The sequence below is a fragment of the Ambystoma mexicanum genome, chromosome 4q (genome assembly GCF_040938575.1).
Source record: "Ambystoma mexicanum isolate Mex_15411 chromosome 4q, UKY_AmexF1_1, whole genome shotgun sequence".
NCBI classification, from domain to species: domain Eukaryota; kingdom Metazoa; phylum Chordata; class Amphibia; order Caudata; family Ambystomatidae; genus Ambystoma; species Ambystoma mexicanum.
Genome location: NC_090928.1, coordinates 72,338,341 through 72,365,890, shown reverse-complemented (window position 1 = coordinate 72,365,890; position 27,550 = coordinate 72,338,341).

The window sequence follows — 27,550 nt, the reverse complement described above, 5'->3', positions numbered from 1 at the left end:
GTTAACAAAGGTTCTGAATTTCTTGGGATCACCCTGGTAACGTTCAGGAGCAGCCAGGGGGGAAGGAGTTGGGAGGATTATTGGAGTCGGGACTATAGAAGCAGCCAAGGGAGGGGGTGTAGTGGAGGAGCTGCCATCTCCAAACTCAGGGTCTGCGGGAAGAGAATGCTGAACGCTCTGTATGGTATCCAACCTTTGATGGATCACTGTGTTTGCGGCGGCCATATCTGCCCTTAGTATTGTAATTGCCTGAACTAGAGCAGTTATGGGTTCGTCCGTGGATCCCTGCATCGTCTAACACGACTATACGGCTTCTCAGTCTGTTCTGACTTGAGTGTCGTGTAGACCGATGAGACCTCCGTCCCCAAGTGACGCACAGGGGAACAAAATAGAAACCCGCTGTGCGACCCTTGAGGCCACAGGTGAGAGATGTCTTCCCAGATCCACGGAGCCTCTGGAACACCGATGCTGCTGTCAAGAAGGAATGAGGTTAAGCACCAGGCAATCACAATACAGGCAGGTAAACAAAATAATCTAAAGAGTCTTACCTATCTGGTGTAAGGGAAACCCAGGTAACCTAGTAGGGAGGTTCGAGGCTCAACAAGATACAGCGGTCCCTGGAGTGGTAGAACCGCAGGTAAGCGTGGATCCAGGTAGGCCACCTGTAGGATAGGGCTTGACTCGGGCGTAGAAGTACTGCAAGATACTCAGGGATGATCCAAAGACAAGTCGATGTGCAGTCCAAAAATCCGGCAACAGGTAAACAGTTCCAGGCAAAGGTACAAAGGGGTGTCCAAGAGAGTCCAAGATAGAGTTCCGTGGTCGAGGTAGCAAGGAGCAAGTAATAACGCCAAACAGGGTCCGAAGCCAGCTGAGAAGCAATGATCGTCCTGCCTCTCAGCTCTTTATACTGTGTGTCCCTGGGTCATGTGACGTCTCTGGGCCATGTGACGTCCACCAAGATCACGTGAGGAACGCCACACTGTATCACGTGACCGACGTGATGACGTAACGCCGTCCCTTCTGCGATACATCCTCCAAGGCAGTTGCCAGTGCAGAAAAGGCTGTAAACGAGCCCGTACACCAAAGAAGGTACGGTGTCTTCGGTTCTGTGGGTTCACCGAATCCCTTGAGCCTCGAAGCTGGGGTGGAGATGTTTGGGGAATGTGAGCAGTGTTCTGATGTGGGGAGGCCTGATGTGCTGATGATCGCCTAACACATTTGCTTGCTCCATGCCCTAACATACCGAGCTTTGTCTTATCTCATTTGCTTGCGGCGGAAAAGGGGAAATATATCAAGGATAATAAGAATAGGGACTGCTTCCAGTCAAAGCTTTTTGTCTTATAGCACTGTAAATAAAATTGCTTCCTATCACCTAATTTGATGGAACTCAATGTATCCACTTCAGAGGGATAAATGGCTGAGTCAATAGTGCTAGGATTGGAACATGCCATTTGAAGAATTCATGCAAATCTCAAAACAGCATGTTTCCTCCAGTGAACTATCTGATGAACCCCCACCCCCCCCCCCCCGCACCTATAAGATGTGACTCAAATTCCTGGAAAGGATTGTAGGAGCTGGATAAAATAAATTAGGAGATAATAAAATGACGATTTTAGTAGTAATTATACAATGTTAGTAGTATTTGTATAATAAATATTTACAAGCCTCACGCTGTGGGGTGAAATAGCCCCTGGATGCCTTAAATAAAAGGCCAGAGTCAGTGGGGCAGATACCCTTAAGTAAAAGGCCTGCGCTGAAATAATGTGGGTAATGAGGCTTATAAATGCAAGGTAAAAAGGAATGAAATTTTACATCAAAGCATCAAGATACTTAAAGATGCCAACTGCCTCGAATAAGGGAAAGACACATTGCAATGTTTGACAAATTCCTGGAGAGCTGAAATAACATTCTCAGAAACAACGGTCCACAGAACCCTCAATGGGATATTAGCATTGTGTGCTACAGTTGCAGTGAAGCAGATTGCTTTCTGTCATGAAAATTAAATAAAATTAATAATTCAATTTTTTCCCTTTAAACTACAAATATGCTCGCCAAAATGTGTGCAAGACATTCAAATATGAACTTGGTTTCTGTCTGTCATGAGCCCATGATAGAGGAAACAGCAGTGTACAGAATCTATAAGGAGATGTTGAACTGCAGTAAAATGAAGTCCTTTCATGGCAGAAATCGAACCAAAATGACATTTCGATTTTGTCTCTAAAATGACACTGCCTCTGAAAGTGTAATTATGATGCCCTCCTTTAACCACCGTATGCAGGGAACAACTTTGCAGTGACACTTCTACGTGAAATGTGAGTTAAAGGGCAATTCTATCTCAGTGGGGGAATGCCATGGGCTTATCTTTGCTTGTGATTTCTTCAAATGTGAAACTAGATTTCAAAGCCCCTGTTGTCATGGGGATTTAGCCCTGGCTCACTTCAAGCACGAGGGCCTTCCTTTAAAAATACAACTTAAAGATACTTAGAGATTGAATTCACGGTGTGGATAAGATAAAGGCAGTTCTGTCCTCCAGCTTTTATGACCTAGGTCACTCAGGCCGCAATAACACTTGCATTAACTGTCCATTAGCTCTTGGAATGTGGAAGCTAATCTCAACACAGGACCCCTCTTGTTATCACAGCCAGGAACAGGCACATTGCAAGGGTGGGGGCCAGTGTTATGGGGGGATATGACTGTCCATTGGGTAAAATGGGAAAAATGGTTTTCATTGTGTAAAATCGGTAATATTTGTTGCAAAATAGTCTTGGTAGGATTTCTGAAAAGGTGAAAGTTAACCGCTTCTCGCCATCTAAAAATGATTTTGGTGAGACCAACATACCATATTAACAAAAACGTAATGTGGCCCTCCTTGTGAATGCAAGAAGTTGATTACAACACACAAAATATGATTAATATGGCACCCACCAAGGGCCATAGTTTTCACTGATATAATTTTGGAGAAAAGAAGGAAAAACTGTAGCTACACACAGGAATATCTTACAGACACCTGGCAAGGCTTAGGCAATTCACTCAAAAATATAGTGTTAATAAATGCCTTTATATTTGACAAAATGTGGAGATTAAGGGCATTTGTCATGCAGTGAGATTTCTATGTCCATGAACCAGTCCAAGCCCCCCTATCGAAGTAAGATGATGGAGGGCTCTCCTCCCCTGGTCTCCAAAAGCACTCCTACATGTTCTGGACCTATCAGCACACAGATGGGAGTGGACTAGTGACATAGAACCTATCCCTTCTGTTGGAACTATGACACGTTAACAATGTCATTTGCCCTATAACTAAGTAACTGCACCTCAGATCAGGACAATTGCCACTAACCCCTCAGGTGAGCTGCTGTCAGAAATCTGGAGGAACAGCCCAGCACTAGCAGTGAGGCCTAATCTTGCAGAGGAGCCAGGAGACCTAGTAGCTGACTTCGGACCCCTTGAAGGAAAGAGGAAATCATTGAATGCCCCCATTGGCTGTCCCAGCAGTGGTGCTCTGACGCACGCTGATGTCCAGTCCAGACCTCTGCTGTAAGTAAACTAAACCCTAGAAACCACAGGGCCTCATTCCTAGTTTGGAGGTAGCCATGACGCTACTAGCACCATGGCTGCCTCCAAACCTGGGTCGGGTCTGGTCTGGTTGTATGGGGACTTACCGGGACATTCCAACCTGTGCAGACCAGTAAGTCTCCATTCAACCAACCATTCCCCATTCCCATTTGAGCCCCCATAGGGCTCAATGGGAATAGGGAAGGTGCTAATTAGCGCCCTGGTCCCTTAGCGGGCCCCGCTAAGGACGTGTGGTCTGACCACACGTCCTTTGCGGTTCCCGCTAAGGGAATTGGGCGGTAAGGGTTTACCGGCACCAGTCTCCTTACCGGTGCCCGCTATCCCTTACCGGCCAAGTCGGAATGAGGCCCATAGAGTGTGTAGGCCCAGTATTCTTGTAGATTAGATTATGCATTAGATAATTCCCCCTTACAAAATCCCCATTTGCCTGCTTTCAGGCATTGCCCTTAGAGAAATCCCAATTTTCCTGTCTAAATCCTTAGTGTGTTTTTCTAAGCAAATCAATTAATTTCCCATTTATTTTACAGGATTTGTACTATTGGAGTTCAAAACCAACCATCTTTTCAGTGTTTTGTTAACTTGTATAGTCATAAAGTGCTGCCCAAAAGAATGAATCCCATTGTGATCTGAGAAACAAATTTGTCGCTGTGTTTCAATTGTGCCCTGCTAAACAAATTTCCATCTGAACTGTATTTTCCCATTGCATCTGTCATCCTAACCCAAAATCGATTTTCCTCTTGTGAGCTACCCCTTTCCCAGAGCTTGCCTATCATTTTAAATATCAGTAAAAACGAATTCAATTAGCATTTTCTTTCCCAATGAGAGTGTGCCCAGCATCCCAAACAACAATTTTCCCTTCTGTTCCTCTTTCCCTATTGTGAGGTAAAAACGAATTTCCATTTGCTTTTCTTTCTCATTGCCCATGTGTTGAATATCTTAAAACCGATTTTCCCCTTGTGTGCTGACTAGCATTTTCTAAAAGCCTTGCCTGTTTTTCTAAGCATAAGCAAAATGATTTCCCTGTCTTTCTATTCTTTCTCATAGCAGTGGTAATAAATAATTAAGCACCCCATTCTTCCATTGAGCTGTGCCAAACAAATGTTCCCCTTCTTTGCTGGCTTCCCGTAATGTTTTTTCGGGCACCACACCAAAACCGATATTCCCCCTGTATTTCTACTCCCTACCACTGCCTAACATTCCAAGTCCAATTGATGTTTGGGGTTTGAGTGTCGCAGGGTTGGTGCTTAACTATTCTGCTATCATTGTGTGTTGAATAGTTCTTCTGTTTTCTCATTAAAAGGGAGGATTTGTGACAGTATACCTTAACCTGGTCACTTTATTGAAGTCATTTCATTTTTGTGTTGCCTCAACATTGGTTGCTGATGTAAACTGTTTATTCTAATTTGACATTAAATAATACATTAATAAATCTCTTATTGATACACACTGGCCTGGTTCCTAGTCCATTGCGACACTGGGTGTTTATGGAGCTTGGGTGCGAGACGGGTTGGAGGCCTTCTCAAAAAATGATCTGTAGAGGAAGGAGATCCCTGGCTTGTGTGTCCCATGTAATAAATCATGCCAAATTAGGTACTTGTGCTGTGATTGAGAAAAGTGTTTTCGCCTGTGACAGTGCAGCACAGCAGACTAGTCATTGAAGGTATTGTTACATTTAGTAGATAGAAAGCTGGGTTGCATTGTGAAGGTGCCATCCAAACTTGTACCCTGGGTTTCCGGGCTGTGTGTGTGTAAATAAAAATATTGTGAATTCAAACTAAGCAGAAGCAGGGTTGAGGTGTTGCCCTTGCATAGATAACCCATTAGGTGCACAAAACATTTCACAATGAGCTCCTTAGAAATTAACATGGCCAGAAAACACCTTCTATCCAAATAGTTCATTAAAGTTGAATGGGTAGAACAGGGACATGAAGCATGGCAATCTAGAATGATGCAAGAGGTTACCTCTATAAATATGGATGTGTGGCAGGATCATGGCCTGTTACATCAAGCTCTGACAGATCTTTATATGATGCAGACCACCAGAGATGAGCAAATTAAATCTGCTCAGCTCACAGCATATATGTACTTCCATATGATGATCAAGGAAGAGAGAAACAAGGAGAGTGTGGTCTCTATGAAAAATGAATCCAAGCTTTTGGCTCTAGCACAGAAAGAGTTAAGGCAGGTAGTGGAGAAAGTGCAACAGAGTCAAAATGTTGTGTTAAAATTAGAAAACATGATTCAGCAGCTGAAGGATGAGAGAATAGCCAGTGGATCATAAAGGAGGTCCATTCCCAGGTGGAATATGATCAGGAGCGCCAGAATTTGAGCGCTATGAAATGGCAGAGAGATCACCTCAGCGAACAGAATAGCACATTGTGTCAGGAAAAAAATGCATTGTGCCAGGAAGTGCTAGTTAAATACAGACCTGGAGAAAAGCGAGTCATGTTTCCAGGAACTGACTGAAATGACGGTAGAAAATGAAAAATTAAAGGGACATGTGAGGCAAGCAGAATTGGATTTAGAGCTGGGAACAGAGACCAAAAGTGCACAAAATGAGGATATTAGTCTCCTGCAAAAGAAGAGGTCTGACTACACACAGATAATACAGGCCACACAGAGGGAAAATGATTGCCTTTGTGAAGAGAACAAGGCACTCAGGCCCTGGTAGCAGAGTTCAACGCTTAGGCCTCTATATACCACCAAGAGATAGGGGCTGAGAAAGAGAAATCAGAGAGATTGGAGAAGGAAATGGCTAGATCTAATCTGGCCTTGAGCAACCCCGAACAGTTAGGGTGTGGAAGGGCAACCTCTCACCGCGGTGTGATGTCCTCTTTACCAAGGGCCTCAAGCCAACTCACCATATTATATGCCCAGGGTGCTGCTAACTTCATGCCTATTAGTTTACAAGAACGGGGAAACATGAGACAGCTGGACTCAAACAGGCCTAGTGCAACTGAGCCGGAAGGCCAGTCCCTCATAAATATTGATGGATATTCATCTTTATCCAGATTTAAAAATACAAAAACAGATACTTCTGACCATGAGGGCTCCTATGATGAGAGAATCAGGGAGTTAGACTGGCAGAAACATAAACTACAAAGGGACCACTTGGTCCGTTTTCAGAGAGAGAAGAGCCTTGAAAGGCCTCGAAAGAGCATCAGGAAAACCTTCACCCAGCCAGCGGGATGGGAGGAGTTCTCCAATTCCTGGATGAAGGGAGAAGGAAGATGAGTACCCCCCAGTGCGAAAGGGGGAGCCCAAGGGAAGTGACCCAGAGAGCCCACAGTGCCACAGGGGAGAAGAGACCAGGCCCTGTCATTCTGGGAGGGATTCCAAGACACAGGGAGGCAGGGAGCACCTAGAGGACAGGGAGTGGACCACAAATAGTAACAGCTCTGAGTCTGAAGGCAAATGGACTAAGGTGCAGCGGAAAAAGAAGGCTGCCATACAAAAGAGAGCTCCTGTAAAAGACCCAATTTGGCAAATAAAAGCCATCAGAAGCTTCATGACTCCCACAAAAAGGCAAAATACTCAGTATGGGAGCATCTGGAGCTGCATGACCAGATGATGACCTCATTTGGAATAAAACATTATCACAATTCCATGGAGTTGTCAAGATGGCATTCTCACTGGAATACTCCAGCTTCTTCACTGGGCTGGAGGATCAAAATCATCAAAGATCGTCTACCTACAATGCGGCCATCTTGAAACACTTCTCTGTGCACAGGAACCCTCAGGAGGCTCACAAGGTGGCCTACAATCTACAGTGTGGAGAGGACAAGGCATTTGCCCAGACCTCTAGATGGGTGCGCACCAATAGTAGGGAGTTTATTAATATGTATTTTCATGCCCTCCCTAAGTTTATCATGCCCCAATTGGTAAGGGACTTCCATGAGCAAAGCACCCTGTATTAGGTAAAAGAACAGGCTACTGGAACTGCGAGGTCAAAAACAAAAAAACAATCCCAAAAATCCCAAACCATCCAACACCCCTGCCACTGCCAAGGTGTCAGAGGTGAAGAATACCCCCATTTTGGACTTAGAAATGGAGGGGCCTAAAAATACTCCTCCCTCTAGTCAAATGAGAGGCAGATCAATCCCAGTCGGGTGGTAGCCAGGCAGGGTATCCAACAAATGCGTCCCCTGACTCTGCCACCTATATTAGCCCGAGATACAAGGGTAACAGACCCATCTTTGGGTATGTATGGACTCCCCCGGCACTAGAGCGGAGGATCCAATCTGGTAAGTAAGGCCCCTGTAAACTTCCCTCAAAACATCCCTCCAGACTTCCCACAAAACTTCCCTCAAAACCTCCCTTAGGAGGGAAGAAATGTTCCACCCTCCAACTTAAGTTTCTTCCCCAGGTACACTCCAAACCCCAATGTTCAGAACAATCCTCCTGTCTCTCTCCCCGCTTTCAGGACTCTAGACCCCCAAATCAGGGAGAAGGGAGACCGAGGATGGAAGGCTACCAGGGAAACCCTCAATAGCTGAGCTACACTGGGAGAAGGGACAGCTACCCTTCCCGAGAGCAGAAAAGGTATGACTCAAGACCCCCATACCAACCAAAAAAGATGTTGCAACTGGAGCGCCAGGTCCAGAGTCTTACCCAAAACCTGAGGCACATGTTGAGGGCTCAGCAGGGCCCTCAAATGAACATGGCTGTCCAGAACAGCTCAAAGCCAAGGTCTGCTGCCCTGGAGCAACAACGGGAAGAAAACCCTGACAACCCACAGGTTTCAGAGGAGGAGGCCCGGGGGGAAGGGAGTTGCAAAGCCCTAGAGGAAACTTCCTTTCTCACTCATGAAAAACCCCCAGAAACCTCTGAAACTGAACCCAAATCTCCTACCCCCGAAAAGGTGCAACCTAGGGAACTGAGGGTAAGTAGGAGAACTCAAGGAACAAAGAAAACCCAATTTGTGGAGGAAGTGCGTGTCATTCAGTTTGAAGTGGAATAATCCCTGGAGGATTCAGGGAAGAAAATCTTCTCTTTCAGGGATGTGGGGATTCCTCCCAAGGGAAAATGGGTCCCAAAAGATCTTAAATCAGACTGGGTAACTATGGGGACTGACTCAGAACCACCAATTCCTGAATCACAACCATGTCACCCAGATGACTCTGAAATCAATGAGGGATCCTCCCCACAAACTTGTTCAATGGACTGTCTCCAGGAAAAGGGGGACAGCAGAGAATCAGGGGAAAAAGGGGATTTACCAATCCCACAAATATCAGGGTACCACATTTTCTTTACAGATTCCCAGACTCCGACACAGAAAACTTCCCAGGATCACATAGTGTTAGAGTTCAAAATAAAGAAATGAACTGCCAAGCTGGCCCAAAATGCACATTTTCTTTGCCCCCATGAGGAGAGGGAAGGCAGATTGGATGCCTCTGTCAAGGTACAGGGCCAATGTGCATGTTCAGTGCTTGTGGACACAGGATCCTAAGCCACCCTTCTGTCCAAAAAGGCATTGGACCAGATGAATTCAGGAAGCGGGGAGAGTCACCAAATTCCCCTCACACCTCTTTCTGGACCACTCCAAAACTTCGATGGAAATTACATTTCCGTCGAGGGGACTGCAGATCTGGAGATCAAAATTGGGCGACATAGGGTGAAACACTCTGTGATAGTCGTCACTCCAGAGGGCACACCTTGTCTCCTGGGGAATGACCTCCTCCTGAGGTTGTTACCCCTGATTGACTGTATAAACAAGGTCCTCTGGACACAGAGTAACGAGGCAAAAAAATAAAATAAAGCATAAACTACTACATGTGTTTAAATGGCACATGCCACATGATTGAACAACGGTCTGACCAAATCGAATTTCACTTTAGGAACAATCAAGTCCCTGACATCATTGTCATCTGTGTGGGAGAACAAACTGGTGATGGAAACCCTTCTCAATTTTTGAAAATCAACCTTCCTCCCAGTTTTAAGTGCATTCCACACTGGAAGGGAATACCGTGACATTTTATACTGATCCACAATTTGAAGAAAACCCAAATCCCATGACAAAATATGATGAAATACCATCTCAAAGTTTGGCTGATATCCAGAAAATGGGTCAACAGTTGTTTCTCAGCATTCAGGTAAATGAGAGGGAGGAGTCTGTTCTCGCCAGAGTATGCCTGAATAATGGAAAAAGCTTCATTAGTGAAGCGTTATTCAGAAAACTCCCAAAAGATCAGATCATTCCTACATTTAAGTTGATTGATAAGTGGGAAATGCGCCTGGAAACTCCAAATTTGCCTAGCAGGTGCATGCTAAAAATGTCCATTGGTGACAAAAGCATAGATTGCAGAGTTGTGAGAGATGTCACGTCTGCCTTTTAATTAGGGAGTGGCATTTTCAAACGATTTGCAATTAATTTGGACCTAATTCATTACAAAGTCTGGTCCCGACTGGGCGGTAACCCCATGGGCTTTGACAATCCTGAGAAAGCATTCCGGTCAGCTCAATTGCTGCCATATGCAGTTGAAGTTCAAACAGGAGAAGAGGTCACCATCCCAGGACTTGTACGGCAATTCACAATTTCCCTAAAAATAAAGAGAGGACAGAACCTCAAAAACCAGGACACTTATATAAATATGAATTATCACCTTCAACAGCAAGGGTTGTATTTGAATCCAACACCACTAGTTGACCTAGAACACAACACCATTCTAATATTGGTGGATAACAGCGAACCTAGAAGTATCACTTTGGGTGCAGACACCTTTATTGGAATGGCATTTGATGCCCATCATTTTTCCATTGACTTAGGGAATGAGATCATGGGACAAATTCCAAATGACTGTTACAATTGTGACGACAACATACCTCCGGAAAAGATTTTCACTCAGCAAGGGGGAATTTATTGATGTACTCCTCCTGCCCTTATGGGGGGAAGAGGTAACCTGCGACATCAGGAAGGATGAGGTGGTATTTCAAGTTAGCAGTGGCTACCTTCCCTCCTTGAAACCTCCTGTACAGGCCAACACCATAATAAGAGATCTCTCCACTCAACTGGAGGATATTCCAGAAATTGCCAAAACCAGAGGTATTTCCAGGATTCAGATGGATGGTTGAAGAACAAATCAACCGTGCTGATGCCAAAAGGATCAAACCGCCAATCTTCAGCCACGTACCACAAACAAAGTGGAAATTTCAGTGCTTCTTGCCGAGGACACACTGAGGCCAGGTCAGCCTCCCCATGTGAGTTCACCCCGTTCTCAGCCTAATCGCTGCTCCTATGTCCCCTGTGTAGCCTGTGGTATCCTGCCTGCTTCGCGCGGCTCTGATTCCTGAAACAAAATGTCAGGCGCGATGCAGCACCACAACGAGGCTTGAAACACATGCTTTGCTAAGCAACTGTGTTTATTTATACCTCGATTTCCGCCGGGAAGGCGGATGAGACGGCCATATCGAAGGCCAATTTAAGGCCCTGTTTGCACCCTGTTTGCGCACTGGTTGCGCTGTTGCCCGCCTGATAGATTGAGGTAAGACTAGCCTTATTGCCAGTGCTCACTATCATTCGGCTCCAATCGCCCCATTTCGCTGTTGAGCTATTGAGCTTGTTTTGTTTACTGTTCCTGTCACATTCCACGTGGAGCACTGCATATCGGCAAATCTCGCACAGCTTGCCCCGCGCTTTCTAACTTGTCACACTATGCAAGTTACCTAATTGTCGTTCACTGCACATTTCTAAATCAACAGATGATTGTTGCCCTGGATTTCGCAGGCAAATATTGTTGTTGCCTCTTTCTATTCTGCTCCCATTTATATTAGCCCATGTGACTATTTGCTAGGACGTCCCCGATTCTCAGAGCCTGTTGTTTTAGATACTGCCTGCAAATATCGTTGTGGCCTATTCTCAGAGCCTGTTGTCTTAGATACTGCCTGCAAATATTGTTGTGGCCTATTCTCACAGCCTGTTGTTTTAGATACTGCCTGCAAATATTGTTGTGGCCTATTCTCAGAGCCTGTTGTCTTAGATACTGCCTGCAAATATTGTGGCTGCTCACATGTTGTTCTGCTCACACTCATACCAGCCCCTGATACAATGCCTAGCATGCTCCACATATTCTCTTAGAGCCACCCTCTCTTGCCTTTTGAATATTGCGATTTTGCCCACTCTCAAACATACTTGCCACATTATATCCTGGTCTATGCCCAACATGTCCACGCTCAACTCCATCGTTAGCCCCTCTAATCTTCTATCCTTGTTTATTCTGCTAGGGTCTTACACCTCCCTGACATTACAAATCCCAGGCACTCTGCCTTATACGATACGTGATGGGCCTCATCACACGGCACACCTTATTGATGTTAGACCTCACCACAGCATTCCCAGCACACTAGAGGCTAGAAATGCTAAACTCTGATCACGCCTTAGTAAACTCTATAAAGCACTTGCTAGATCCCTACCAGCGGCCAGCACTAGAACTACCCACCACATGGTCCACAAGACCATACAGAACAGTAGTTTTAATAGTAATGTTCTCTACCAGGCCACCTCCAAAACACTCTTCTCTCTCTCTCTCAACCCTAAGAGACTAGACCAAGTACCACCACCCCCAAGTACCACCACATCTGCCCCTCCACTCAAGGCAACATTAATAAATTCTAGGTCACTAGTGGCACACTCCACAGACGTCGCCGACCTTATTCTGACTAACAACCTCGATTTATTAGCCATTACAGAGTCCTGGCTGCACGAGGCAGCAGGCCCCTCACTCTTTCTAGCTGTCCCAGGTGGCTATTCCATTATCAAACAAAACAGAGAAAATGTACGTGGCCGGAGAACTGCCATAATCTCTAAATCTAGCCTCTCTATGAGACTCACCCTGACCGAAAACACTCTCTCCTGTGAAACCCTCGCAGCTAAACTCCCTTTCACCAACTCCCAAATATTAACCATTCATTTTATCTACAGGCCTCCCGGCCCCATTAGATCATTTGAGGAGGATATCCATACTATTCTATCCATTAACCTTAAAACTACGTCTCAATTACTAGTCCTGGTAGATTTCAACCTAGGTTTCATGGACCCACTTGACAAGCATGCCACTACCATTGCTAGCACACTATCTGAACTAGGCCTCTCCCAAAAAGTTAGTGAGCCCACCCATATCAAAAGAAGAACACTCGACTGGGTGGCAGAATATAACTGCACGGTAAATATCACTTCCATCTTGCCCTACCCCTGGATGGACCACTTCCTCTTATCCTTCTCCCTCCTCACCACCAGACCGCTTGTGATTACCACACCTATCGCCCCTCCATGCCTAACTAGAAATAAGAAAAACATAACAAGGGACAAAGTGATTCCAGCCATCCCGCCTAGCCTCAATTTGCTAGAGGACAACCTTGACACAGCACTCTTGTCAATGAATTTAATAAAATTATGTTAACCACACTTGACTCCATTGCACCCACGCACCTCCACAGACGTCACCGACCTTATTCTGACTAACAACCTCGATTTATTAGCCATTACAGAGTCCTGGCTGCACGAGGCAGCAGGCCCCTCACTCTTTCTAGCTGTCCCAGGTGGCTATTCCATTATCAAACAAAACAGAGAAAATGTACGTGGCCGGAGAACTGCCATAATCTCTAAATCTAGCCTCTCTATGAGACTCACCCTGACTGAAAACACTCTCTCCTGTGAAACCCTCACAGCTAAACTCCCTTTCACCAACTCCCAAATATTAACCATTCATTTTATCTACAGGCCTCCCGGCCCCATTAGATCATTTGAGGAGGATATCCATACTATTCTATCCATTAACCTTAAAACTACGTCTCAATTACTAGTCCTGGTAGATTTCAACCTAGGTTTCATGGACCCACTTGACAAGCATGCCACTACCATTGCTAGCACACTATCTGAACTAGGCCTCTCCCAAAAAGTTAGTGAGCCCACCCATATCAAAAGAAGAACACTCGACTGGGTGGCAGAATATAACTGCACGGTAAATATCACCTCCATCTTGCCCTACCCCTGGATGGACCACCTCCTCTTATCCTTCTCCCTCCTCACCAGCAGACCGCTTGTGATTACCACACCTATCGCCCCTCCATGCCTAACTAGAAATAAGAAAAACATAACAAGGGACAAAGTGATTCCAGCCATCCCGCCTAGCCTCAATTTGCTAGAGGACAACCTTGACACAGCACTCTTGTCAATGAATTTAATAAAATTATGTTAACCACACTTGACTCCATTGCACCCCTTAAACTTAGACCTAGCAACCCGAAAGCTCATCTGAACAAATGGTTCACACCTGAACTCAAAGACCTCAGACATCTAAAAAGGACTTGTGAAACCACTGGGAGACTTCTCCCTTCGACCGCCAACAAAATCAAACTTACCGAAGCCTCCTCCCAATTCAAAAAGGAAATCATTTGCGCCAAACGTAACTCCTACAACAATCGTATCTCTGGGGCTAATTCCAGTACCAAAGAATTGTTCACTATCTTGAAAGAACTTGAATCCCCTATCACCACCCCTGAAATTTGCAATAAAGACATAAAGTGGTGCTCTGACATACAACAGGCCCTCGCTAACAAAGTGACCACCCTACAAAATAAAATATCTACAAAAAAACAATCCCTCAACTGCCCTCCTAACGTCAGTGCCCTAAAAGTCCTTTCGAAGGAAACTAGGGCTAATCCTAACCCCCGATTCAATTTCACCAAAATCTCCACCCTTGAGGCAGAGAAAGTAATTCTCTCACTTAAGCCCTCCAACTGTCATGGAGACCTCTGCCCTGCTCAACTCATAAAAGACGCTGCTAGAGACCTGGCCTCTTTCATAGCTAAACTGATCAACACCTCATTTGCATCTGGTACTGTCCCCTCCAATCTCAAACAATCTTGGGTGCTCCCATTACAAAAAAAAACAAACGCTAGACCCGCTCATACCTACCACTTACCGTCCCATCACTACCGTACCATTCCTGCTCAAGATCCTAGACAAGGTCGCCTATCTCCAGATTAAAAAATTCCTGGAATCCCATAAACTCCTAGGAAAACATCAATCAGGTTTCCGTCCCCAACACAGAACTGAGACTGCCCTAATTGATTTGAAGGCACAGATTGATGAGCTGAGAGACAAAGGGAAAACGGCCCTCCTCCTTCTTCTTGATCTCTCAGCTGCATTCGACCTGGTGGATGTAAACACCTGGACTCTGCCGCCAACTTTTCAAAAGAGGCTGTAACCTGGATTGAATCCTTCCTGAGCAACAGAACTATGAGGGTCTAGGCTCCTTCTGCAGCAGCAGACCCCATTCCATCACATGGGGAGTCCCGCAGGGGTCTTGTGTCTCCCCCACATTATACAACATATTTACCAAGCCCCTCTTGGTTGATCTAGACCTTATCGGTATCACCTACACCCACTATGCAGATTATACCCAGATTCTCCTCCCTCTTTCTTGGGATTTTTGGAGCGGATTTGGCCTTGGTGAATATGGTGTATCTCATCATCCAGGCATGGATGGCCACACACGGTCTATGCCTAAATGATGAAAAAACGGAACTCATCACCCTGGGCACCCACACTAACCTAAAAAACTATGAAAGGACTACTCCTCCTTCATCATCGACGGTAATCTCATTAAGGTAGCCAAGGAGGTAAAAACCCAAGATTTTTACCTCAACTCCACCCTATCTCTGACCAAACAAGTCGACACCCGGCCTCTACCACAGCCTACACCTGTAAGCTGATCAGATCAGGCAAACCCTTTCTGTCGGATTAAAATTGCATCACCCTGGCTAGAGCCCGGATCTTATCTAGGCTCGATTACGGCAATGCACTCTACATTGGTGCCAACAAATCGATCATTCAAAAAATTAAAGTCCTTCAAAATAATGCTCTTAGAGCGGCCCTGGGCATCCCAAAAAGATCACATATCTCAGCGATTAGGCGCCAAAACAATTGGCTCTCCAGACTTAGCAAGATTCACCTAAAAACTGCCTCCCTGACACATAAGGCACTGAATAATGCTGCCCCTAGCTACCTCATCAATAGATTTCACAGAAGAACCTCGACCAGACCCACAAGACTTCCACTACCAATTCATCACCATACCCATCTGGTATAGGCTATCTAGAGTAGGGGGAAATAGCTTTCAAGTCAAAGCCCCTCAACTATGGAACTCCCTACCTCACCACATTAGAGAAGATCATCCTTCCCAAAGTTTAGACTAAGCTATATCAACTGGCTCAAGGTGAACAACACCCAATAGCCCACCTGTATAATTAGCCATGCTCTCACTCTGGCACCAGTGCTGTATATATATTTACCTTTTTGCTAATAATTTTGCTATATATTTGTCGTATACTTGCTGTATATTTTGTTAATAATAGGCACCATTGATGTACATTATAAACGCTGTATATTTTTGCTAAACTGTAACCTTCTGATCTATACATATTGCATATGCGCCACTTGTCGCACACTGCCTTGCCCATTTTGTAACCTGTCATACAAGCTTCACATTACCTGTACTGTTGCGCCCTGATACCTCTGGGTCTGGTGCGCATTATAAATGAATAAACAAACAAACAACAAACCTATGAGACCAAGGAGCAACAGCAGAAGCTGAAACAGTAGTTTTGGGATTTTCAAGAGATCTTTGCCATGGACTTGTACGACTGTGGTCACACAGAGATATATTCCACCTCCATAACAATGGACCCTGGGTTGGCCCCCATGTTTGTAAAGCAATACCAGTTGCCCCTCACATCTATGGAGTCACTCACAGAGATTATAAAAAATGTATAATCCTGTGGGACAATTCGTCCAGATCACAGTAACGTTAATAACCCGGTACTCGGTATACTAAAACCCAATGGCCAATGCTGACTTTGGGCAGACCTTAGGCAGTTAAACAAATGGGTCCACATGTCAAGATGGTCTCTTCCCTACATCTATCAGGGACGGGCCCAGATCCAAGGGTCAAAGGTGTATACCGCCATTGACCTGACCAACGGTTACTGGACGGTACCCAGGAGTAGGGAAGACCAGTACAAGCTTGTCTTTACCTTCGGGGGCGGCAATACACGTGGACCTGACCTCCCTTTGGAAACATAAACTCTGACAATAAATTCAACATCTTTCTGCATAAGGCCATGCCGACTTGGGCAAAAGGGGAAACCTGGCCTATGTAGATGATGTTTTAATCAAAAGCTCAACTGTGAAGGAACACATAGCTGAAAAAAGCTATGTTCTGACCCAGTTGAAGAATTCCGGAGTGACACTGTCCTTCCAGAAGGCACAGTGGGGTAAGACCCGCGTGAACTTCCTCGGGCATGAAATCACAGCTGAAGGTCTCAGTCCTCATGCGAAAAAGGTGGAAGCCTTACTGAAATTAAAAGACCCTACCACTCTGCATGAACTAAGAAGCCTTTGTGGACTTACTAATTATAGTAGAAAGTTCATAGAGGTGTACGCAGAGGTCACGAGACCCTTGGTCCATTTACTAAAGGCCGGGGTCAAGTGGGAGTGGGGTCCAGAGCAAGCAGAGGCAGTAAAAAAACTCAAGAGAAGCCTGTCACAAGTGCCTTGTTTGGCTTACCCCATCACAAACAAGGAGTTCTTCTTGGATGCAGTATTATACCAGGGGCATGACAAGGTCAAAAAAGTCATATTGTATGCGAGTAAGAGTTTGTCATCTGTGGAGGAAAAATTCAACGATTGTGGAAAGGCACTCCAGGCAACAGTGTAGACACTGAAGAATTACAGCCCGTTCATCTAGGGGTAGCACATCTTTGTAGAGACTCCTCACCAGCCCATGCACTATCTCCAAAATGACCGAATCCGAACAGGGAATGTGAGTAATTCTAGAATTACTTCCTGGATTCTGTCCATGCAAGGTTTTCTGGTGGAGGTCAGATATGGGCAAAACAAGAAGAGACTTGAGGACGAAAGTCTAAAAACCAAAGACAACATGGAGGCGTACCTGACTTCCCCGCACAAAGTCTATGACGAAGACATGTACCAGGATGGGTGCTCCTACCATGTTGACAACCACGGGGAAAAGGAACTAGTGGCTGGTGTGGGGAATGCCTGGGTGAGTCATACCGCGGAGCCCTCTGCTGGGTACAAGATCGGTCCCCGAAGTAGTCAGGTGGCAGAGTTGATGGCGGTACATCCAGTCATCCTCACTGTCATAATCACTGATTCAGATTATGTCAGGAACGGGTTCGTGTAGCCCCTGATAAATTGGAAAAATCGAGGCATGCTGTGTGCAAATAACAAACCGCTCAAGCATGGGAAATTAATACAATCCATTGATGATCTGGGCATCTCTAATTAGATGACTATCTACAGGAAAAAGATAAAAGGTCACTCCACAGTAGAGGGACCAGACAAAACCGGAAATGACTTGGCTGACCAGTTGGATACTGGCAACAAATGTGTGAGAAACTCGACCAATACTTGAAGGGGTGTCTAGTATGTGCACAATTTCAGCCAAGTTCCCTCACACACAGAGCTCCCCTACAGAAAAGGGGGATGATGCTGCCTTGGTCAGATTTGCAAATAGATTTCATTGGGCCCATGATTCGCTCCTCTAGAGGAACTACATGTTAACTGTGACATGCTTGTTTACCAGGTGGGTGGAATGTCTCCCATCCCCACATTGCAAGGCAGAAACAGCAGCTGCCCTGATGATCAATCACATCTTCTCGCATTTCGGCCTTCCCGAAAGGATTGAGTTAGACCGAGGAAGTCACTTTACCAGTGAGGTGATAACAAAGATGTGGGAGCTACTAGGGGTAAAGAGAAAACTCCTCATTGCCTACCACCAAGCCTCGAGTGGGGGAGTTGAGAGGTACAATAACACGATTGTGGACATCCTAAAGAAGTTTGTGGCAGACTCTGGGCCTAGTTGGGACATCCAACTACCACTTGTCCTGATGGCCATCAGGTCTACCACATCTTTTGCGACAAAAATGTCTCCATTTGAGCTTATGACTGGACGAAAAATTGTGCTTCCTCAGCATCTGCTCTACAGAACTCCAGAGCAGACCCTTATCAACGCATCGACACCCCTGCTTTTGCGTGCGCTCACCGAAATCTAAGAAAAGTCGGCAGAGGGGATGAAAACCCACTACGATTTAAAGACCTCTAAAACAGGGTTTACTTGTACAATTTTCAAAGGAACCAGACCAAAGAGCGGAAGTTCCTCTACTCCTGGCGCAGCACCTTTGAAATTATAGATAACATCTCACCTGTTGCCTATAAGATCTGTATCCCTAAAGGAGAACACACGGAAGAGAAATGGGTTCACATCAATCAGTTGAAGAACTGTCATGCCAGGCAGAACTTGAGACTGATTGAAGAACCCAGTGAGGGTAGGCCCCAGGAACCATCTGAAGAGTAAAGTAAAAGGATTGGAACCCAGACAAAGAAAGGTATACATTTACAGGGGGTAGAACAACTATTCTTATTTTGAAATGATTATGAAGCATAGGAATGTAAGAAAAAGAGTTTATAATGTATATCTTCTTGTTCTTTTGTTATCAATTTTCACATCCCTACCTGGGAAAATAGTATTCAATGAAATATTTAGTCTCCTTTCTTCTTGGCAGATTAAATAACTCCTTGCCTCTAGAGGTCCGAGATGGAGCTGCCAGAACGGGAGAGGCCCACGGCCAAAAAACAAATGGAAATAAAAATTTCAGGACCGATCAGAGCACCACTCCATAGGGACCAGGGAAAGAGCAGACACACTCCCGGGAGATTCCTGGAATGAACCCAGGAGCAGTCATGCTCCCTAAAGAGAGCTCTGGGACGAAACCAGGCAACGTAAAATGAACACTGCACTCTCTCCTTACCTCTGCATAAATACATCAAATAGCAAGGAGGGGGGACGTCGGGGGTGAAATAGCCCCTGGATGCCATAAATAAAAGGCCATAGTCAGTTGGGGACATGCCCCTAAGTAAGAAGCCTGCGCTGGGATAATGTAGTACATGAGGTTAGGGACGCAGAGTAAAAAGGAATGAAACTTTGCATCAAAGGATCAAGACACTTAAATATGCCAACTGCCTTGCATAAGGGAAAGATACATTGCAATGTTTGACAAATTCTTGGAGAGCTGAAATAACATACTCAGTAACATCGGTCCACAGAACCCTCAATGGGATGTCAGCATTGTGTGCTGCAGTTGCAGTGAAGCAGATTGCTTTCTGTCATGAACATTACATAAAATGAGTAATTCTGTTTTTCCCTTTGAACTAAAAAATATACTCATCAAAATGTGTGCAAGACTTTCAAATATGAATTTGGTTTCTGTCTGTCATGAGCCCATCACAGAGGAAACAACAGTGTACAGAATCAATAAGGGGATGTTGAACTACAGTAAAATGAAGGCCTTTCACGGCTGAAACACCAAAATGACATTTGAATTGTGCCTCTAAAGTGACACTCTGCACAGCCAGATGTACATTAAAGCCTCTAAAAGTGTAATAATGATGCCCTCCTTTAACCACTGTATGCAGGGAACAACTTTGCTGCGGCACTTCTACATGTTAAAATTGTGTGCCTTTCAAGAGTTCATGTTAAAGTGAAATGTGATTTAATAGGCAATTCTGGCTCAATGGGGGCAGGCCATGGGTTTTTCTTTGCATGTGATGTCTTCAAATGGGAAACTAGATTCCAAAGCCCCTGTTGTCATGGGGATTTAGGCCTGGCTCACTTCAAACTTGACGGCCTTCCTTTAAAAATGCAACTTAAAGATAGTTAGAGATCGAATTCATGGTGTGGACAAGATAAAGGCAGTTCTGTTCTCCAGCTTTTATAACCAGGTCACTCAGCCTGCAATAAAACTTGCATTAGCTTGCCATTAGCTCTTGGAATGTGCAAGCTAATCTCAACACCGGACCCCTTTTGATGTCACAGCCAGGAACAGGCACATTGCAAGGGTGGGGGCCAGGTTTAAGGCATGATTTGACTGTCCGTTGGGTAAAATGGAAAAAAAAAATGAATCGTTTAAAATCGGTCATATTTTTAGCACAATAGTCATGGTAGGATTTCTGAAAAGGTGAAAGTTAACTGCTTCTCACCATCTAAAAACGATTTTGGTGAGACCAACATACCAAAGGTTATTAGCAAAATGTAATGTGTCCCCCCTTATGAATTAGAGATAGATGAAAAGTTGATTAAAACATGCGAAATATTATGCATATGCTGCCCACCAAGGGCCATAGTTTTCATTGATATAATTTTGGAGTAAATGAGGAAGAATTGTAACTTCGCACAGGAATGACCAACAGACAAATGACGTGCGTTAGGTGATTCACTGAAAAATATGTGTTCAAAAATGCCTTCAGATTTGTCAAAATATGGAGATAAAGGGCACTTGCAAGCAGTGAAATTTCATTATCCCTGAACCAGACCAAACCCCACTGTCGAAGTAAGATGATGGAGGGGTCTCCTCCCCTTGTGTCCCAAAGCACTCCCACATTTCCTGGACCTATCAGCACACAGATGGGTTTGGACTAGTAGCACAGAACCTATCCCTTCTGTGGGAACTATGACACATTAGTGATGTAATTTGCCCTATAACTAAGTAACCCCGCCTCAGATCAGGACACTTGCCACTAAACCCTGAGGTGAGCTGCTACCGGAAATCTGGAGGAACATGCCAGCACTATCAGTGAGGCCTAATCTTGCAGAGGAGCCAGGAGACCTAGTAGCTGACATGGGAACCCTTGGAGGAAAGAGGAAATCCTTGACTGCCCCTAGTGGCTGTCCCAGCAGCAGTGATCTGATGCTCCCTGATGTCCAGTCCAGAGTTCTCCTGTAAGTAAACTAAAGCCAACAAACCATAGAGTGTGTAGGCCCAGTATTCTTGTAGCATTGCATTAGATAATCCCCCCTTACAAAATCCCCATTTGCCTGTATTTCAGTCATTGGCCTTGGAGGAATCCCCATTTGCCTTTGTAAAGCCTTAGTGTATTATTCTAAGCAAATCAATTAATTTCCCCATTTATTTCACAGGATTTGTATTGTTGGAATTCAAAACCAACCATCTTTTCTCAGTATTTTGTGAACTGGTATAGTCATAAAGTGTTGCCTAAAAGAATTAATTCCATGGGGATCTGAGAAACAACTTTGTCCCTGTCTTCCAATTGTGCCTTGCTGAACGAATTTCCATCTGCAACTGTATTTTCCCATTGCATCTGTCATCGTAACCCAAAACCGATTTTCCTCTTGTGAGCTACTCCTTTCCCAGAGCTTGACTGTTATTTTAAGCATCAGAAAAAACGAATTCCATTTACAATTTCTTTCCCATTGAAAGTGTGCCCAACATCCCAAAAACGATTGTCCCCTTCTGTTCCTCTTTCCCTATTGTGAGGTAAAAACGAATTTCCATTTGCTTTTCTTTCTCATTGCCCATGTGTAGAATATCATAAAACCGATTTTCCCCTTGTGTGCTGACTATTATTCTCTAAAAGCCCCATCTGTATTTCTAAGCATAACCAAAACGATTTCCCTGTCTTTCGATTCTTTCTCATAGCAGTTGTGATAAATAATTAAGAACCCCATTCTTCAATTGTGCTGTGCCAAACAAATTTTCCCTTCTTTGCTGGCACCCCATATTGTTTCTGCGGGCACCACACCAAAACCGATTTTCCCCCTGTATTCCTACTCCCTGCCACTGCCTTCCATTCAAATGAATCAAGTCCAAATGATGTTTGGGGGTTGAGTGTTGCAAGGGGAGTGCCTAACTAATGTGCTATCAGTGTGTGTTGAATTGTCCCTCTCCTGTTTTGACATTCAAAGGGAAGGATTTGTGGGGCGTGGCTTAGAACCGTACGGGATGGCTGACTGAGCCTGCTGCTCCTGCTCCGTAGTTTTTTCATTTCCCCTTTTACCTACATGGCGAAGTAAAAGCGTTTCAAAAATTGCAGCCGTAGGTTGATAAGACTTGCCTGGTGGTCCGTGGCGCTTTATGTATGGAGTTTCTTCCTGCAACGTGAGCTGCGTCATTGGAGGAGCTGGGCCTTTCAAGCCGGGAAGTGCAGTGTTGCGCAGGCCGACGTTCCAGTCAGCTGTTCGGGATACGCTGTGTGCACAGGTCACTTTTTTCTTCATAACACGGGCCCGGCACCGTTAATGTTATGTTATGTTATTTTATGTTATACTCATTTCTAAAGCACAACGGTCACCCAAAGGCCCAAAGGCATCTTGGTGCTGGAGAGACGGCAACATCCATGGCAGGTAAGACTGTAAGAGCCAGCTCATCTAAAACAAAAGCGTCTGGATCGCTTTCCTAAAAGCTAGATGGTGAGGGAGCTTCTTTATAGGAAGCGGCAGCTCATTCCACAATACGTCGGCTGCAACAGAAAAGGCATGACCTCCTATCCGAGTACGTTGGTAGGGGGTACAATAAGCCAGTCTACAATGGCAGAGCGTAACTGGCGACTGGGATGTTAACGCACAAACTTAGCCTGAAGAAACTCAGCACCATGTTTCTGCACGGCACGGAACACAATACACAGGGCCTTAAACCTGACAAGTTGTGTTGCGGGGAGCCAGTGGAGAGAACGTAGGAAAGGGGATATGGGGAACCAGTAGCCACTCCAGCTGCTAAATTTTGAACCCGCTGCAGTCTCTGAATGAGCCCGTTCTGTTGTGGCAAGTATAAAGAGTTGCAATAGTCCAACCAAAATAGTATCAGAGCCGCTGGGGGGCGGAGAGGCTCAGGAATCAGAGGAAGTACTTTTTTCAGGACTTTTACTGGAAATGTCCTGCTTGCCAGACGGCTGCAACTTGGCTCTTCGTAGTGAGAGAAGCTGAAAGTGTGACACCTAAATGTATAAATGAATAGGACTTTTAAAGGCATATTACCTATATTTGAAAGCACACATTACATTTTGAAGACACAAGCAGCATTTTACCGTGCTTTTCTTTTCTTTTTTTCTTCCCAATGGTCAGGCTTTCCAAGCCCAATTAAATAACATTGGAATCTCCATTGTCTCTCTTTTTTTTTCCTTTTTCTCTCTCTCCATGCTCTTCATATTTCTCCTTACACTGGACTTTGCTATGTTGTTTTTATTACAAACTGTGAATAGCAAGTAAATAAAAAAAACTCAGATTAAAGTGTCCGGTGGACACAGTGGATATTATTAGCTATAGTAAATGCTATCTTTTGGAGGTCTAAAACCAAACGCCTGTTAACTAGTTTTTGCCATTGATAACACAAGAAATATAATTTCTTCCTTCATCATCTTTAAAATAAGATAATGGTATCATGATTCTTCGTGGAGGGAGATATAAACCTTTGAATCTGAGACACCAGTGTCACAATTCTCTAAAGTAAATTTGGAGCTTTTCTGTGAGTTCTCACAACTCTAACTGCATAAATACATCAATTAAGTTTATGATATAGTTGCGTGTTTCAACTAAGACATCTATAAATCAAGGCTTACAAAGGTACACTCTGAGTCAAGCCTCACTCAAGTGTGTAGTATAATAAAGGATTAACCCCTGAGGGTAGGGCATCGAAAAAACCTCAAGGTAAGGAATTATCCAATTCCACATCAAATAAAAGACCGAAAAGTGATTTTCCAACACCTAAAGAAGACTCACCATGCAGGCCATATTAATGGAAATAAAGGCCCTGAAGCCTTTTATGGAGGCAACTAATCATAAACTGCAGCAAATAGATGACAAATGGTCAACGTTTGAAGCAAGAATCTCCGAAGTTGAACAAAGGGTTAGTAATGCTAAGGATATTACCGGAAGTGGTCAAGTGCTTGAAAACACAGTTATATCACTACAAAAGCACACAGAAAATTTAGAGAATCATAATAGAAGAAACAATTTGTGAATTATTGGATTATTGGAAGGAGTTGAGGGAGAATATCCAATACCATTCACTAACACCCTTCTTATAGAGCTTCTGGAACTTCCATCATCAACTACTCTGAATATTCAAAGAGCGCACCGTATTGGACCCTATATCCCTCTGCAATCCTCCAGTGGCACCAGGAACAACTCCTCTAGAACAATGATTTTTGCTCTATTAGATTTTTCTTATGTGCGCTTAATTCTGGACAGGGCTAAATTGAAAAAACACTTAACTTGGAATGGCAGGACACTTTTCATTACTCAAGTTGTATCTAATGCCACTGCGGCCAGAAGGAAGGAACTTCTAGCTCTCAGACCTGCTCTTAAGCAGCTTAATGCCAGGTATGGTATTTTACACCCAGCTACTCTTAAAGTGACTCTTAATGGCCATACATCTTCCTTTCAAGATCCTGTCGTCCTAAGACATTTTATTCAAAATCAGAGGAAAGATGTCATTGATACATCAAAATCACCTACCTGAACAACATTTCCAAAGCAACCATATCTGTTAAATATCTTTGCCATGTCTTATGTTCTCTTTTAATCTGTGGAGCGGTTGGGAAGTTGGTCATTCTCATTGAAGGCTCTTCCTTCCCTTTTTTCAATACTGTTCATTGTTGGCATGGATGAGAGTGGCCGTTTCCTGTTAGCCACTAACATAACTAAAGTATGTTTCACCTCCAGTTTGATGTTTTCCATGCTACTTTTGTTAGTCTCCCCTTTCCTTCTGTGTCTCTTTCCCCATGTGCCTCTCCTGAGAGCCTACATAGAAATGGTTCCTTCTTTGAAAATTGGGCATAACTTATGGCTCCATTCACATTATGAAATTTCTTGCATATTATCAATATTGTATATACCCTTAAGCTCGCTGCCAGTTTTAGTATATTACTCTAATTCTATAAATTCAATGTAAAAACATGGAATGTAAAAGGGTTACATAACCCTATTAAAAGACAGAAATATTGTCTCATCTGAATAGAACCAAATCCTCTATTGCATGTATTTAGGAGACCCACCTTTCCAATGAAGAGGCGATGAAGCTCAAGCGTCACTGGGTTGGTCAGTTCTTTGCTAGTGCATCCAATGGGAAGGAAAATTGTGTTATTATCCTGATTAGCAAGACACTTAACTGTCAAGTGATGGCAAGTGAGTCTGACAAATTTGGTAGATGGGTAATGGTTAAACTTTTAATTGATTCTATTTATTAAGAATCACATTTTTCTTTCTAAACCTAACAATTTAATTGTGTGTGGGGACTGCAATGAAATCTTAGATCCATACATAGATAGAAAATCTGATGTAACCTATCAACCCACTAAATCTCATAAGCAATTCATCAAATGTATCTCCGAATTAGGCCTCATAGACACCTGGCGGATTGCCCACCCTCCTGAATCTGAGTGCACTTTCCCCTCTAGTCCTCATGTTACCCTCTCTAGATTAGATTATATATTTATCCCTAGATCCCTTGTAAATTCCATTACTGATATCAATTTTGATTGCATAGTATTATCAGGTCATGCTCCTGTTCATGTGCAATTAGCTTCCATACCAAAACCCCACATCTCTAATAGATGGAGATTCAACTTGGCCTTGCTTTTACCTCATGTATAACTCAACAACATAACCACTACTTCTCAGAAAACCTAAACACAGATACCTCTGTTTTGAATACTTGGGACTGTTACAAAGCAGTTATGCGAGGGCATATAATTTCCTATGCAGCCAATAAAAAAAGAAAACTAAATTCCGAATCAGAAAATATACTAAAAGAACTTAATCTCAATTTTCACGCAATCATTCTAAAACAATACTGAATTCTATAATTAAACTTCAAATTCAATACAATAAGCTATTCACCCAATACTCCTGTAATAATCTACTTAAATATAAAGCAAAAATGTATCAACTATCTAATCGCTCAAGCAAATCATTAGCATCATATCTAAAGCTTAGAAAAGAGAAAAATAAAGTTATAAAGATAACACTGGTGATAACACTGGTGATAGAAAATTCACAGTTAACCTTCAATCGCTTAATGCCCCCATTTCCATTAATGAAATCCAAAGAGCCATTACAGCCATTTACCTTAAAAAAGGTAAAGAACCAGGACCGGATGGATATTCTAGTGATTTCTATGCACATTTGAAAGACATTTTAGTACCGAAACTCAATTACCTATTTTCTCAATTCACACAAGATAGTAAAGCTAAAGGATCCTTCTTGGAAGCGATGCTAAAAGTAAAGACCCCGAACTCCCTCAAAGCTATAGACCCATCTCCCTTATTAACACGGACTGTAAAATCTTTGTGAAAATCTCAGCCAACAGACTTTTACTGGTATTACCAAAGTTAATTAAACACGATCAAGTAGGTTATCTTAAAAATAGACTCTCCTCCTCCAATATGAGATTACTTTTAAACTCCATTGATCATATTTGTGGCTTGAAAGATCCTTTTTTTGCAGTTGCCCTAGTTGCTGAAAAAGCATTTGACAGAGTTGAATGGAAATGTATGACACAGCCTTGAAACCGCTTTCTTATCAATGATTAAAGTGCTTTATTCCAATCCAATGACCTCCATGTTTATCAATGGTCATATATCCTCATATTTTCTCTATTTAGAGGATCTCGCCAAGGAAGCCCTCTTTCTCCACTCCTATTTAGTTTAGCCCTTGAACCCCTTTTGGAAAAAATAAGATTAAACACAAATATTAAAGGTGTAATGTGTGGCAATGTACAAATTAAACTGGCTGCTCATGCAGATTACATTTTATTACTACTTAAAGATCCCAATTCTTCCTTGCCACATATTATAGATATGATAGCTCATTTCCCAGCTGTCTCAGGGTATAAGTTAAATACTGACAAGTCCGAAATCCTTCCCCTTAATGTTCATTGCTCCAAACATCCTATATTAGCTACAGTTATGAAATGGTGCCCAGATGGATTTAAATATTTAGGTATTTACATTTCCTCCTCTATCAAACGTATAGTTAAATACAGTATTACCTCCCTCATATCAACAATTGAAAAATTATTAGTTCATGGTCCCCTCTTTACCTTACATGGTGGGGTAGACTAAAATCCATTAAGATGATAATTACACCCAAAATCATATATATCT